We start from the raw sequence: 14,960 nt of genomic DNA on the forward strand, positions 1-14,960 counted from the left end.
CTTCATAGGGGTTGCAGTGACTTTGAACCACAATCTTAAAAACTCCTACACATAAATTATATTACATGAACATCAAAAAATGCTTCCTACATGTAATTAATCCATATAGAGCAAAGGTTTCACGAATAGACTTTAGATGATACATTCACAAAAGCTTGAATCGATTATAAGAGCGTGAAGAGGACCAGAGAAATCAAGCAACGATAATGTAGCATGAAGCACCTTATCAACATTCTCAGGCTCAAGACCATTTTGAAAGCGTTCCATGTAAGAGTTGGCAATCCAGTATCTACTCGAGTCAGGAGTATGCACCTAGATATGCAATGAAACTACTTTATCAGGCATTGATAAGCTAACGTGTGAGTGCATGATAACATTGGATGTGTTTCAAGGAAAAAAATTAAACCTCATCAATCAAAAGAATTGAACCATCATTTGCCTTCCCAAATTCATACTAGTGTCCACCAATATGAGGCCATGTTCCAAAGCTACATGCTGCAAAGTAAAGCAAATGAAGTAAACAGGAATGAAAAACGGGCAGAAAGATATTGATGTGTGTGTGTGTGGGGGGGAGGGGAGAGAGAGAGCAAACACGTTGAAGTTTCAATGGATTGATGCACTCACATACTTATGCGAGCATATGATCAAGCTGTCGTCACTTTGTCAGTGATAATATATAAAAATTTGTCTCTTTATGATATGAAAAGTGGAATTTACGCAGGCAGAAGATATCAGTGGAAATAAATGGAGATGCATAATTACCTGACCATACTCAAACAAACTTAACGCTTTCCTGCTTACTTCTTCGTAGTCAGCTTGGGTCATGAGTCCACCTTAACAATCTGCCAGGGAAATGCATCATAAAATAAGTACGAGAATATTGAAAGATATTATCCAATTGTTGGAAATCCAACAAAAACAATCAATGTGTGTAACAGCATGTGTTTGATGTTTATCATTTATAAGCACTGCATCATTAAATATTTTCTTTTAGAGCTAAATCATCAATTTAGCCATGGAATCACCAGGGATTACTACGTTAACCATCCAAGCCAAATTGTATATTGTTAGATGACTACGAATGCTGGTTAGAATTGTTAGATATCATTCAATAAATTTTTCATGATATGATTGCATAAGCCCTCATGCGCTAAAGTCTAAACTCAAATCTTGGCCTAATTTGTAGCATCATATGGCTACTTTACTCCACAAGGAAAATGAACTGAACAGTTAATCTAGTAGCAATTGTGGTCAGTCACTGCGATCAGTGCCACCCACTGGCAGCCATCTTTGATTTCCAATCAAGCTACCTAGTCCCTCCTTCCAAAGTCGGCCCCTAATCAAGACCTTATCTCTCGAGTCACAGAACAGGTTTATAAGCAAAGTACTCTATCCATTCTGTCAAATAGATATTAGCATAATTATAATAAGTCTTGGTTGACATTTTTGAAGGCATATATCACAAAAATAATATAAATTCATCCTAAAGGAAAACTAGATTAATGATTGTGCCAAGGATAATCCTAATCCAAGACAATATCAGAAAAATAACCCCCATCATGTATCATTCATTCATTTTAAGTTAGAAGTTTAATATCCAAATGCAGAGAAGCTTCATAAATTCCCAAACTACTGCCTCCCTTCCCTTCCTAACCTTGGTCCTGCTCTCTCCATCCTTCTCTTTTGCTTGTGAAGCTCATTTATTATCAACAAGATAGTCAGGATTATATTATACGCGTCATACCTCATCAGGAGTGATAGGCACGTCATGATCTGCAGCCTTGGTTGTTGGCGTGATTATATTTTCAGACAGCCTTTGATTTTTGGCCAATCCTGTAATGTGTTACTAGGATATAAACTAAAAAGTACAACTTTAAAAAGAAACCCAAAACGCAAAGATTGAAAGAAAATCCACCATCTGGGAGAACATTGCCACAATATTCTCGGATGCCTTTATTGTAGACTGTCCATAGAGATGTATCAGTACTTCCAGTCACGTATCCTCTAACTGCAAAACAGCAACACTAATCTAAATCAACGGCCATTTGAACCCCCATCGCATTTCTCAGAACATTTAAATAATGAAAACATGTAAAACGAGATGAATAACAATAAAACATAAAGAAGCACAACATGCGTATCTCTAGCTCAAATACATTGTATCCATCACAAAACCGTGAACAGCAGATACTCGTATCTTTGTCCTGATCTTTTTCTAATATATCTGCATTGCTCTTCTAGAATAACAAAACCAGAGCAACTCTGTCAAAGCCTTTCAAAAGGTCATAATATGTGTAATGAGACTGTATGTAACAAAGAAAATACTGACCATTGTTTTGTTGCATAAAAGGTGAAAACAATTTCTTTCAGGATACTGAACTCCAAACCAAAGTTGGGCAAAAGTCAATCAAAGAAAATGAAACGGCATCAAGCAAGATGTTAAATAGACAAACGGCAAATCACTCACCAACAAATTCAACAGGGAACACCGAACATTTTCTTGCAATGGTAACATTTTTATCAGGAGCTGATACAACAGCATTGGAAGTTATGTGCTTAGTTTTCTCAAACCACCACAGGCTTGTCTCGTTAAGAACCTGACAAGTATAAGCCCAATAACTCAAATTCCTAAGTGACACCAAAGACTAGCTGGTTCTGATAATTATCTATCTACCAGCTAGAAATAAATTCCAACATTCTTTTTCAGTCACAAGCATTTCCATTCACTATCAATTAAGTAGCACTTCTCATGCAATATCTGGTTAGTATGAAAATAAATATCACATATCAAACCTGGCCTTTGAAAGGTATGGAAGCAAGAATCCTGTCAAATGCACTCTGCCGATCAGTCGTCACCAGAACAAGATAGTCTCCACTGTCATAAATATCTCTAACCTAGCAGCATATACCGAGCTATTTTAGAAGCGCCAGTAAAATATAGGGGAAACAACAAGGAAAAAGAACCAACTTTTTAGTTTTGCATCCCCTTTTTCAGGCTCTCCCAAAACTTCTCCGACCACAAAAGAAATTTGGATGGTAAAAAAGAGCAATAACTTCCCTTGCAAGATGCATTTTCAGCATTAGTTTACCTTGCCTCTAGTTTTGGACTTAAGACTAGGAATGGTCAGATGAAGGTTAGTTTCAGAGAGGCAGTTTGAGAGGGAGCTTTTGATGTCTCCAAGAACTTCTTCCTTGCGATTACTATTGAGGAGAGCTTCAGCCAAAGAGAAATGTTGTTGAGGTTCTTGTTGATGCTGGCTTCGCATTAGCGCCGAGACAGATAAAGTTAGAAACTTTGGTGGCTTCAAAGTGATTCGCGAGGAAGAAAATGAAGAGAGTGCATGAAGAGAAGGATTGATGGGAAGAAATTTAGGGCTGTGGGTTTTTGGAGGGTTTAACATCTGGGTAATGCGACCCATTGTTTATTGACGCACAGACGCGCTAGAATACAAATGCTTCTCACCCCCCTTCTCTATAACATCTAGATTACCTAAGCATCACTTTCTTGAGTATCTTTGTTCATCACCCTCAGCGCAGCCGTTCAAGTCATCGTAGACACCACAGAAGGCCACGTCATACACAGCCTCCCCCAATCTAGAGCCGGTAATACGGGCTGGGCTCGCGGGCCCAGCCCGCCAGCCGCCAAAAAAGACGGGCTTGGGTTGATGTTTTCCCAACCCGCACCGCTTTTGGCCCATTCCGCCGCGGGCTAGCCCGCCAGCCCGCTTTTTTTTTTTTTTTTTTTACTTTTTGATTTTTAATACGTTATATATATAGTTAGATGATTTTGACCATTAAATTTCATATGGACATTACCTCATCCATATCATTATATATATAATTAATTAAGCACTTCATATATATGTATGGTTTTTTTTTTTTGGTGAAGTCATATATATGTATGGTTATATGAAGAGCACTATCCATCTTTTATTTTTATATCTATTTGTCGTTAGTATGCACGGCTTCATAAGATTAGATAAATATGTGATTTTCATATAGTCATACATACACACACATAAAAGATTTACTTAATTAATTTGGATAAAAAAACTAGTTAAATTAATTATTTATAAAAAATATATATGTTAGTTTTTCTTAAATTTCTTCTAATATTATAAATTAATTCTCTTTTTTTTATTAGAATCCATTACTCAAGTTTAAAACTCGGAGCCTAATTTCAACATTTCAAATTAGGCTTAACTCATACTAATATAATAAATTTAAAAAAAAAAATTTAGGCTGGTTGGCGGGCTCGGGCTGGCAAAATGCCAGCCCGCCAAGGTGCGGGCTACTTCAGCCCGCACCACATTTGGCCCGCACCGCGGCGGGCTAGCCCGTATCCGCACTGCCAGCCCGCTTTCCCAGGTCTACCCCAATCATTAACAGAAACCAATTCAAGATCATATCGGAACCGTCCAAAACAAACAGAACCAATAGAGTAAGCTCGTTCAATGAAAGCAACGGGCAAAGCTTCCAACGATTGATAAAGCTCACTCACAGCAGAGCATCTCGTGCAATTGACGCAACATGCAAAGCTTCCCACAGATTGATAAGCTCACTTACAGGCAAAATCTTCAAAATGTAAGACCTGCAATTAATCCAAAAATACACGACATAGACTGATTAATCTCGCCCATAGGTAGAAAACGAAGCACCTCTTTCAAGATCGAAACAGGGAAGAAGGAGGGAAAATAGGAATCAAGAAGATGAAGGAGAATCGTGCAGGAAGAACACATGAAGGAGTTAAGAAGTCTATGCACCTGATCCGTAGAAGAGAGAAGCAAGAAGCCGACACCTGAACTCTACAGCTGCTCGCCGTCCGGCAGAGGTAATGGAACTTTGAACTCTTCTTCCAATTGCTATGATCGACACCTTCCAAGCCTGCGAGATCGAACTTTTAAAGACGGCTTGGAGGTGGAGAATGGTTTGTGATTCTGTGCTTCGGCGACGGCGGGGATGGTTCGGGCATTGAACAGGTTCTCGCCTTCCTCGCCGCCGTCCAGTTCCGTTGAATGGGCAATGGAGAGGAGAACGTTGCGTTTGACTTACGGCCCCCATTGGTTTTTTCTTTTGTTTTGTTTTTTTAAAATTTTTAGGAGAATTAGAGTCAAAGATATAAGGGAGATAGTATCTATTAAAAACAATTTTAAAAATTGCAATTATTTTGTACAAAATCCAACCCTACCTTTTATATGCCCCACATTTTATAAATTAATGTTATCTAATTAAATTTAGACTCAAAAGAGTATAATTATAATATTATATTAGTTTTAATATATATTTTGCCAACAATTAGTCAGTTCTAATATATATATATGCATATAAATTTATTGATAAATCTATCAATATAAAGAAAATATATATTAGAAGTAATATAATATTATTTTTCTACAAAATAAGCAATAAAATATTATAATTATTCTCTTTTAATCTTAAATTTAATTAGATAAAATTATTTTATAAAACACAGATGTAATTAGAGGGGGCGTCTAGAGTCTAGATAGGAATAATTTAATATTTTTGAATTTATATTTTGATACTTTTTATTAAATAATTGTAATTTTTAAGATTTCCTCTCATAAATATTGTTTCCTTTGCCCCATTTGCTCTAATGACGTTAATATCCTGTTAGCACTACATTTAGGAAAAATTCTTTGAGAAATTATTTTTTTGCCAATAAAAAAACTGATTACATCTATATATCTATCTATCTATATAACCTATAAATCTTGCAGCGGTTTTGTGATTAGTCTATGTGACAATCTTAGATGATGGTTTCTTTTCCATCTAATTGGTTGTTGATTGTTGACGTGGATGGTTATTAAATTGAGATGAAGTGGCTGGTTAAATCTGGAGGCCTTGAATCACTTGTGGAAGAATTCAATAAACTACATAATTACTTACACTCTTTTTAATATTTTTAAAGGTGAAGAGACTATGAAATATGAATTACTGTCTAGAGTGATGAAAATGAAAAGGCTTTAAATCATTTTGTGGAACAATTTAGATAACTCTGGAAATCATTAATTCATCCTCTTTTGGTCATCATGTCTCTCTCTTTTTAGTGCAGGAGATTCATCTTCTCTCTTATCTTAGGAAAAATCAATCATTTTCCCATTATAACCTTCGTATCTTGTAAAGTTGCATTCATCATTCTCATTTCCATTATATAAAGACCATTCCACCAACCTCATTTCCTCCTCACCGCATTCCAGTTCTCCACTTTGGTTTTCTCTGCACCAGTCTATTCGTTAATATGGTATTATATGTTTTCAATTTTCCCTCAATTTGATCTTCTCACTTCTAAGCATAATCATGTCCACAAAGCTTTCACCTCTTGATTTATCTTCATTTTTCTTAAAGGTTTGGAGATCGGTTCTCACCGGTGGCACCATCGTGATCACCATAGTCTACCTATGATCTACAGCTCTCAAAAATTCCTCAACTGAATAGTCATTGTGCAAGGAAGCTTACCATACCTCTTTTAAAGTTTTAAGTGCCAGGCCATAATTATGGTAAATGCATTGTCTCAGAAAGGGGCTGTCGGAGGTTTTCTTGTCACTAACACCTGAACGTTTGAATTTGCTGGTTGGTGGAGGTAGTGAGAAGATGGAATATGATTATTTATTAAATTTGCCGCAAGTATTTGCTACATTTATTGAAGAATATTTAACGCCCTCCATTTAATAAGATTTAATTTTTCCTCTTTTCCATTCACCTCATAAGGGATTCTGAGAGTTATGGTTTCTTTCAATTTTCTGGTGTGAATTAGGATTTAAAATTTCTAATCTAGAATTTTGATTCAGTGCTAATATTGAAGTAAATAATCAAGTATTTTAAGCCCCTTTTGTTAATTTATTAACTTCTCTTCTTCTTTTGTTTTTGTCCCAGGATAATGAAGAGATTATAATCAAACTTTACTCGAGAATGTTTGAAACTCCCAATGCAAAGTATAACTAATAAAGAGATTCATTCCATTAATTGAAATTTTTGATATATTCTAAATCTCAATTGCATATGTTGTCGTGCGTAAGTGTTATTTTCAGCATTGGGTCCTAAGTTTTCATTGAATTTACTAACTGTTGTGTATATGAGTGGGTGTGTCAAAAGTGAAGCCTCACATTGTCCAAGAGAGAGGGGCTCAAGTGTATAAATGCTATCATACACTATAGGGCTAGTGAATGGGCCTAGAGGAGAAGGAGGATCTCGCGCACATGATAACAGCCCACCGAAGGGAATGCAGTTGAAAACTGGTGATCCCCCCTTGCGTGAGTTAAGAAAGCACTGGGCACTTTTGCAAAAATAAATTATAAAATTGTGTTAAGAGAGCTTATGAGAAAATCTTCTTTTTGATTGTTTATTTTTTGAGTCAACTGGAAGTTAATGAATTTAGAAAATTTTATTCCTCATTAAATCGTGATTATCCTTCGTTAATCCTTAACCCATTTTCCCTGGATTAATGTTTGGTAACGTCTAAAATTTTTTGGCATCCACTCCTCCTCTGCATTTCTCTGCTCCTTCTCTCTTTCTGTAGCTGGGTTGTATTTTTTTCCTGCTGTTCTATCACCCTGTCTTTTGCAGGAAGGGTTAGTTTAATCCTGGGGAGTGCCGCATTCATACTTACTTACGATGGCAAAATAACTCTTAAGGACAGCGTCTACCGGGACGACTCAAACTAGACTATTATTTGTTTCTAGTTTTCTCTACAATCTTAAGAGTTACAATGAAGTCCCGTAATGATGCTACTGCTTGGAATACTAATCCTACTATCAACATTGCCCATGTTCTTGTCTTCACTGCAGTGCCACTTCCCAAGCCATTTCCGAATGTCTCCAAGATTGATGTGTTCAATGGGAAGCACTTCAGATGGTGGCAGGAACGAGTGTACACTGTCCTTGACATGCATGGAGTTGTTGTTGCTAAGAATGCTTGGGCAATTGCAAATAAGGTTTACTGACATACACTCATTAACACTTTATCTAATGATTTGTTTGATGTCTACTGTGTATACAAGGAGGCACATAAAATATGGGAGTCGCTGATCGTGAAATACACTGCTGAGGATGCTGGGAAGCAAAAGTTTGTGGTTGGAAACTTTTACGGATGGGAGATGGATGATGATAAGTATATAAAGTTTCAAATCAATGAATATGACAAGTTGCTTCGAGCTGAGAAGATAAATCTGCCAGATGAGTTCGTAGCTGGGTTCCTGATCGAGAAGCTGCCAGACTCATGGAATGATTACAAACAACAACTGAAGCACAAGCAGAAGCAACTGTCACTATCATACCTGATCACACATATCATCATCGAGGACACAAACCAGAAGGCAATCCAGACAGCTAAAGGAAAAAAGATGGCAACAAAGGCAAATATGGTAGAAGCAAAACCACATGACAAGAGGTATAACTCCAAACCTAGAAATAAAAACTTTGACTACAAGCCCAATAGTTCTAACCCAAAATTCAAGAAGAAAGGGAATTGCTTTGTTTGTGGAAAGTTAGGTCACCATGCAGCTCAGTGCAGGAAAAGAGCTGGTAAAAACACTAACTGTAAGGGTGGAAATCCTCCTAAGCCAAATGTGAATTTGGTTGAAGGAGATGATGATGAGATTGTTGCTATTGCCTCACAAGCCCCTGTGATCTCTGACGTGAGGAAGTAGGTGGTAGACTCAGGTGCTACTAGGCACATTTGTGCAAATAAGAACATGTTCACCTCCTTTGAAGAAGGAGAAGATCACATCTATCTGGTTGATTCTCGAACTACAAAAGTTTTGGGAAAAGGAAAAGTTGTCCTGAAACTCACGTCTGGAAAGACCTTAGCATTGAATGATGTTCTGTACATGCCTGATGTTAGAGCTAATCTGGTTTCTATAGCTTTGTTAGGGAAAGCTAGGATTAAGGTGTCATTCGAATCTGATAAGATCGTAATGACAAAGAATAATGTTCAATTTAGAAAGGGCTATTGTAATCAAGGATTGTTTGTACTGAACATAACCGAAATGAATGATAATGCATCTTCTGCTTACTTGCCTATGTTTTATATTGATTCTTTTGATGTGTGGCATGCTAAACTAGGACATTAAGTAAATCCTATATAAAAAGCTTTATCATCTAGGGCTAATATCAGGGATTAAAAATAATGTTCTTAATAAATATGAAGTGTGTGCAGAAACAAAACAAACTAAAAAGTCATACTTTCCTACTCAAAGAGAAACCGAGTTATTATCCTTAATACATACTGATCTAGGTGATTTGAAACAAACTGAGACTAGAGGTGGTAAAAAATATTATGTAACTTTTATCAATGATTTTTTAAGGTATGCAAAATTATATTTGTTAAGAAATAAAGACGAGGCTTTTGAAAAATTCCTTTCATACAAAGCTAAAGTAGAAAATCAATTAGACAGAAAAATTAAAAAGCTAGATCTGATAGAGGAGGAGAATTTTTACAATTAAATAAATTTTGTGAAAAAAAAAGGAATTATTCATGAAATAACTCCTCCATATTCACTAAAATCTAGTGGTGTTGTGGAAAGAAAAAATAGAACACTAAAAGAAATGATGAATGATTTACTTGTAAGCTCTGTTGCACTAGATAACCTTTAGGGGTGAAGCCATTTTGTCGACTTGTTTTTTACAAAATAGAATACCCCATAGGAAAACAAATAAAACTCCTTATGAATTACGGAAAAGCTTTGCACCTAGTCTTAACTATTTAAAAGTGTGGGGGTGTCTTGCAAAGGTTTTATTACCTAACCCTAAAAAAAGAAAAATAGGTTCTAAAACTGCTGATTGCTTATTTATCTGATATGCTCAGCAAAGTACCACTTATGGTTTGATGGTTTTAAGAAGTGATGTTTTTGGTCAAAATGCTATTATTGAAACTAAAGATGCAGAATTTTTTGAACATATTTTTTCTTTGAAAGCTGAGCGTATTCCTAAAATTCTTAAAAACTCGTCTAAGCAAAACTCAAATGAAAACATAGTAGAAAGTTTACGAAAAAGTAAAAGGCAAAGAAAAGAAACCTCCTTTGGGGATGACTTCTACACGTATTTAGTACAAGATGAACCTAGAAACTTTTATGAAGCGACATCTTCTCCAGACACATCCTTTTGGAAAGAAGCAATTCAAGCTGAAATTGATTCTTTAAAACAAAACAAAACTTGGGTTTTAGTTGAATTGCCTCTAGGAGCAAAACCAATTGGTTGCAAATGGATATTTAGGAAAAAATTTATTCCTGATGGTTCTATCAATAAGTATAAAGCGAGGCTGGTAGCCAAAGGTTTTACACAAAAAGAAAATATTGATTATTTTGATACTTTTCCTCCAGTGACAACAATTTCTTCTATAAGAATTCTCATTGCTTTAGTTTCAATTGATAAACTCTTTATCCATTAAATGGATGTTAAAACGGCTTTTCTAAATGATGATTTAGAAGAAGAGATTTACATGGTACAACCAGAAGGATGCATTGTTCCTACGCAAGAAAACAAAGTCTGTAAACTTGTGAAATCTTTATATGGTCTGAAACAAGCACCTAAACAGTGGCATGAAAAATTAGATCAAATCTTAACTAATGGTGGTTTCTTTACTATTAAAGTAGGAAGGTGTGTTTATATCAAACTTATGAACAATGACTGTGTGATTATCTGTTTGTATGTGGATGACATGCTAATCTTTGGTACTTATCTAGATGTTGTATTTGAGACTAAGCGTTTCCTTTATTCTAATTTTGATATGAAAGATATAGGTAAAGCAAAAATTATTTTGGGTGTCAAGATAACAAGAAATGAAAATGGCATTTTAGTATCTCAAGAGCACTATGTTGAAAAAATTCTTAGAAAATTTGGATGTGATGATGATTCGTTCAGTACTCCTTATGATTCTAATGTGAATTTGTTTAAAAATAAAGGAGAACCAGTTGCTCAATCTAAATATGCATAGATTATTAGGAGTCTGTTGCATTTAGTGAACTTCACCAGGGTAGACATAGCATGTGCTGTGTGCAGATTGAGCAGGTATGCTCACTGTCCAAGCAGTGAACACTGGATGGCTTTAGTAAGAGTATTGAGATACCATAAGTTATGGTATTCTCTATAGTGGATTTCCTACTGTATTAGAAGGATACAGTGATGCTAACTAGATCTCAAATTTAGAGGAGACCAAATCCACTAGTGGTTATATATTCACTCTTTGCGATGGTGCCATATCGTGGAGGTTAGCCAAACAAACTATTCTAACTAAATCCTCGAGGGATTCAAAGTTAATTGCTATGGAGTTGGCTGGTATAGAAGCTGAGTAGTTGAAAAACTTCTTGGCTAATACCCTATTAAGAGAAAAACCACCACCATCAGTGTCCTTGCATTGCGATAACCAAGTCGTAATAGCTACAGTGAAAAACAAAAACTTCAATGGTAAAAGCAAACACATACGTTTGAGAAATAATATTCTAAGGCAGCTGCTCAAAGATAGAGTAGTCTCAATCGATTTTGTGAGATCAGAAGTGAATTTGGTGGATCCATTTGTGAAACCCCTGGGGGAAGAAACAGATTATCGAAACATCAAGGGGAATGGGACTTAAGCCAACATGAAATCAACAATGATAGAAACCCAACCTTTATGATTGGAGACCCCATGAAGAAGGTTCAAATGGGAAAAACAAGTTATATGTTAGTTCTGCTAGTACTATTGTAAATTCATAGTCCCTTCATATAATGTGAGAAAGTGCTAGAATGCATTTATTAGTGAGGCTGAGTGAAAACTCTTAATGATTTCATAATCCTACGAGATGGTGTGCTCATTATAGGTACACTTGATGAAATCACCTCTATGAATGTGGAGTGGGGTAGCTCCCATGAGATCGTAGCAAAATCTCTAGAGCATTCGTTAAGAACTAGGCACTCGCATGGCTATTATAACACGCAAAACCATTGTAAACAGTGGAAATTGTGAGTGTATAATCTGACTCCTAATACTTCTAGTGCACACCAAGAGTTGTTGGTTCATAGAAGCAGGCTTCACTGACATCTCTATGTGCTAAGTATTATTGGTCTAGGTCTGGTTCATAGTCCGAAAGACACTAGACTTGAAACGGCTATATCCATGTGTAACTCAGCTATATGTGTTCCCTTTTGACACGTGGGGGATTGTTGTGTATATGAGTAGGTGTGTCAAAAGTGAAGTCCCACATTGCCCAAGAGAGAGGGACCTCAAGTGTATAAATGCTATCATACATTATTGGGCTAGTGAATGGGCCTAGAGGAGAAGGAAGATCTCACGCGCACAACAACGACCCATCGGAGGGAAACACAGTTGAAAACTGGCGATTCCCCCTTGCGCATGAATTAAAACAGCACTGGGTACCTTTTACAAAACACTTTTGCAAAAATAAATTATAAAATTATGTTAAGAGAGCTTATAAGAAAATCCTCTTTTTGACTGTTTATTTTTTAAGTTAGCCGGAAGTTACTAAATGTTAGAAAATTTTATTCGTCATTAAACTGTGATTATCCTTCATTAATCCTTAAGCCATTTTCCATGGATTAATGTTTGGTAACATGTTAAATTTATTTTTTAAATATACCTAACGCTCATAATTGACAGTATAATTATAGTTTATTGTAGAAACGTATGAAACTGACGGTTTAATTGTGTTTATGGTCATTAGTGCGGTGCCTAACAGTCAGATCCTCTGAGGCCTATATAAAGCAGTTCGAGACAGTGTGTTGAGCACTCCTCCCTTGAGCTTTCGGGCATCCATTCCTCCTCTGCATTTCTTTGCTCCTTCTCTCTTTTTGTAGTTGGGTTATATTTTTTTTCTGCTGTTTTGTCACCCTGTCTTCTGCAGGAATAGTTTGTTTAATCCAGGAGAGTGTTGCATTCATACTTACCCACGGTGGCGAAATAACTCTTAAGGACAGTGTCTACTGACACGACTCAAACCAGACTGTTATTTGTTTCCAGTTTTCTCTATACTAACTACTACTATAGGATTGTTCAGGATGTTGGTTGGATTAGGTGTATGTATATCCGTTTTGATGAAGTTCTGCAACAAACAGCTTCGGTTTCCCTCTACATGGCTGCGAGTTGTTTACTTATTTACAAGTAGATTTTAGCCAAGACTTTAGTATGAAGAAAGAGGTATGTTTAGTTTGTCACAGATTTTGTATTGGCAAAATTTTTATTTGTAACATACTATTTTTTTAAAAAAATTGTAATTAATATATATAATAATATTTTATTTTTTAAAAAAAAAAAGAAAAGAAGAAGAAACAACTTTCCACTAAATTTGGTGGAAAGTTGTGGCTTTTGACTTAGGAATAGAATTTAGGGGAGAGGGTCGTAAATGAGGTTGGAAAAAAATGGAGTGGATGTATTAAATGAAAGAAGAATGTTGGGGGAGGAGTAGTGATAGAGTTGAAAAACTTGGAATGTAATAAATAAAAGGAGAATTTGGGGAGTAGTAGTAAATGATAGAAGAAAAAGAAAGGGGGAAGATACGGTTGGAAGTGGAAATTGGGAGGAGGGCGGTGGAAAATTAAATGTGGGAGTATTATATACATCCTCATCCCGGTTATTTCTTGCAAGCCAGAAGAAGAGAGACGAAAGAGGAAGAGAGAGCAAAAGAAGAGAAAAGAGAGTGAGAAGCGGAGAGGAGAAAAGAGAGAGAGAGCTGAGTTGTAGAGTACCTGACAGTTTTGGGGATTATTTAGGTACACAAAACTACTTCTTTTTGTCAAATTTCCTTTATGAGTATTTCCTATGTGTTTAGAGCTTTATATTATTAGTATCATTATAATATTTAGAGAAAATTTTACTGTTTGGGTATAGAGTAAATATGGAGTTTTGACAGCGTATGACCGTAGAAATTTAAAGATACATTATTAAGAAATTTTAATCGGTTCATATTTACTCAATGACTGTTTTGAGAATTTTAAATTAAGATTTTAGTTGCAAAATTTGTTATTTGAAGATATAGAATATTTTTACCGATTAAATTCAAGTTAAATAATTTATTTGAGTTATTTAATATATTATTGAGGTTTTAATCGGTTTAAATATTAAATAAGTTAAAGATATATTTTTGAAGGCTTGAAAAATTGTAAATTGAGAATTTTGTCAAATTAGATAAAGCTACAGTTTGTTTATAATTTAAAAAGAAGTTGTTTGGTTTGACGAAAAATTTTAAAGGAGACTATAATAAATAATTCAGAATTTTAATATAAAATATTTAGATTTTGGGTAATAAAAATATATTTACTTAAGTTGTTAAACTTAAATAGCCTTATATGTAAATTATATTTTTCAAAATAATATTATATCTATTATAAATGCCTAGATTTGGGAGAGTTAATATATTTATGTAATTTTGGTTTAGAGGGTAGTCTTAGAATTTTAAAGTAGTTTTGGAGTAGTTCTGAGTTTATATTAATAAATATTTATGTGCAATTTTATAGACTCTTGAGAATTTTGGAGTAATTTTTGTATGAATATTTGTAAGCTAAAGAGTTCCAAGTAACTCTAAAAATTCCTTCTTGTACATGTGAATTGTGTATGATTATATTGTGGATTTACTAATCATTATATTACTGAAATATAATATTATGATTTTTTGTAAAATAAATATTTTGGTACCTTACCTGATTTTATTAAGATTTGTTGCTAGTAATTATGATCAATATTTAAATATATTAATAGCTATGAAATTATCATGAGTTACTGTTAAATGGTATATGAATTTTATTACTATCTTATTTTTAATAATATATTTGAGAATATATTTATGAAGTACTATTATTTGCATATGAAATGCATTGTTTGGTTAAGGATAAAAGGAGATTGCATGGATATAAAATTACGACGTGGTATGCCATCACTCGGTGCACAGTGGATGGCACTTGTCAGGGCCCCTTCTTCCATGTTTTCCTTTGGTCAGGAATTCATTGGAGCTGTGG

At 35.0% G+C, this 14,960-nt stretch overlaps 1 long non-coding RNA gene and 1 pseudogene across 1 annotated transcript; one reads left to right on the top strand and one right to left on the bottom strand.

The window, feature by feature from the left end:
* Positions 1 to 4: 4 nt before the first annotated feature.
* Positions 5 to 3,589, bottom strand: LOC114717728 (phosphoribosylaminoimidazole-succinocarboxamide synthase, chloroplastic-like; annotated as a pseudogene).
* Positions 3,590 to 4,597: 1,008 nt separating this feature from the next.
* Positions 4,598 to 8,064, top strand: LOC114717710 (uncharacterized). Its single transcript, XR_003737743.1, has 3 exons — positions 4,598 to 4,831; positions 6,367 to 7,256; positions 8,018 to 8,064. It is a non-coding gene; the product is annotated as an uncharacterized LOC114717710 (long non-coding RNA).
* Positions 8,065 to 14,960: the final 6,896 nt, after the last annotated feature.

Source organism: Neltuma alba, unplaced genomic scaffold (assembly GCF_004799145.2).
Source record: "Neltuma alba isolate B1F8T4 unplaced genomic scaffold, ASM479914v2 tig00011771_pilon, whole genome shotgun sequence".
NCBI classification, from domain to species: domain Eukaryota; kingdom Viridiplantae; phylum Streptophyta; class Magnoliopsida; order Fabales; family Fabaceae; genus Neltuma; species Neltuma alba.